Raw genomic sequence first — 2120 nt, forward strand, 5'->3', positions numbered from 1 at the left:
CACCCAGTCATCTCAGCCACATCCCCAAATGCATTATTAGCATACTGGAGATCCCAAAGTTCTTAGAGCCTCTTGTGTTAGAAAGCTGGGTCTAAGACCAAATATTAAAACTAAAGTTGCTCCTATCACCTCTATCACTGAGGTCTTTATGAGCTTTACAAGCTCTGTGCCAGGAACCAGGGACAGAGACTAAATATATATTTCTTTTCTTTTTTTTGAGACAGAATCTCCCTGTGTCATCCAGGCTGGAGCACAGTGATGTGATGATATCTCACTATGGCTTTGACCTCCTGAGCTCAAGCGACCTTTCTACCTCAGACTTTGAAGTAGCTGGGACTACACATGCATGTCACCCATGCCCAGCTCATTTTTATAGAGACAAGATTTAGTTAGGTCTCCCAGGTTGATCTCAAACTCCTGGGCTAAAGCCATTATCTCACCTTAGCCTCTGAAGTAGCTGGGACTGCAGGCGCACACCACCATGTTTGGCTAATATTTATTTTTATACTTTTTTAGAGATGGGGTCTCACTACGTTGTCCAGGCTAGTTTCAAACTCTGGGCCTTAAGTGTTCATTCTACTTTGACCTCCCAAAGTGTTGGGATTATGGGTGAGATCCACTGTGCCCAGCAATCACAAAGATCTTTATTTAAAAAAAAACAGGGTAGGAAAGTCAGAATTGGAGCAGGAGATGTGGTGATGGAAGCAGAGTTAGTGAGGGAGATTTGAAGATGCTTCACTTCTGGCTTTGAAGATGGAGTTAGGGACCATGATCCAAGGAATGGGGATGGCTTCTAGAAGCTGGAAAAGCCAGGGGAGCACTTTAGAGCCTCCAGAAGGAATGCAGCCCTGCCGACACCTTAACATTAGCTTTAATAGACCTAGTTTGGGCTTCTGATTCCCAGAACTGAAACATGGTACATTTGTGGTATTTTAAGTGACTAACATAGGGTAGTTTGTGGCAGCAGCAAGAAGAAATGAACATGACGCCAGGCATGGTGGCTGATGTCGGTAATCCCAGCACTTTAGGAATCCAGTCAGGAGGCTCACTTGAGGCCAGGAGTCCAAGATCAGCCTGGGCAACATAGTGAGACGCTGTCTCTACAAAAAGTTAAATTGACCAGGTGTGGTGGCTCACTCTTGTAATGCCAACACTTTGGGAGGCCAAGGAGGGTGGATCACCTGAGGTCAGGAGTTTGAGACCAGCCTTGGCCAACATGGTAAATCCCCATCTCTACTAAAAATAGAAAAATTAGCCAGGCATGGTGGCATGTACCTGTGGTCCCAGCTACTTGGTAGGCTGAGGCAGGAGAATCACTTGAACCTGGGCGATGGAGGTTGCAGTGAGCTGGGATTACAGCATTGCACTCCAGCCTGGGCAAGAAGAGTGAAACTCCATTTCAAAATAAAATAAAATAAATAGGCCAGGCATGAGGGCATGCACCTATCATTCCAGCTACTAGGGAGTCTGAGGTGGGAGGATCAGTTGAGCCTGGGAATTCGAGGTTGCAGTGAGCTGTGATTGCACTACTCGACTCTAGCCTTGATGATAGAGTGAGATCTTGTTTAAAAAAAAAAATGAACATGGTGGGAATGGGGACAGATGGCAGTGTTAAATAGAATGGTCAGGGGTGGCCTCTTAAGTGAAAATTCAGCAAAGACTTGGTGGGGAAGGAGCTGGCCAAAGTGCTGAGAGAAGAGCATTATAGGCAGAAACAATAGAATAAAGTGTCTGAGGTGTGTCTGAGGCTCTGGAAGGAGGCCAGTGGAGCACAAGGAGAGAGGGAGAGAATTAGGGGAGGAGGCCATGGAGTTGCTGGGTGGGTATCAGCATAGATCGTGTAAGCCCTGGGAGGTTACTGCTGGGGCTTTGGCTTTTACTATGAGATGGGAACTGCAGGAGGGTTCTGAGCAGAGAGGAGACATGATCTCTCTCCTGATGTAAAAGCATTCTCTGGCTTCTGAGTTGAGAAAGACTGTGAAGATTTGGGTAGAAGCATGGGGGTCAAGCTGTGGCAACATCCAGGTGGGAGAGGATAGTAGTCCTGACCAGGGTCATGGTGGTGGTGAGAAATGGTCAGAGGAGAGAAGTAGGGGAGGAGTCCAGGGAGTTGCTGGGTG

Source organism: Cebus imitator, unplaced genomic scaffold, assembly GCF_001604975.1.
Source record: "Cebus imitator isolate Cc_AM_T3 unplaced genomic scaffold, Cebus_imitator-1.0 Scaffold1019, whole genome shotgun sequence".
Classification (NCBI taxonomy): domain Eukaryota; kingdom Metazoa; phylum Chordata; class Mammalia; order Primates; family Cebidae; genus Cebus; species Cebus imitator.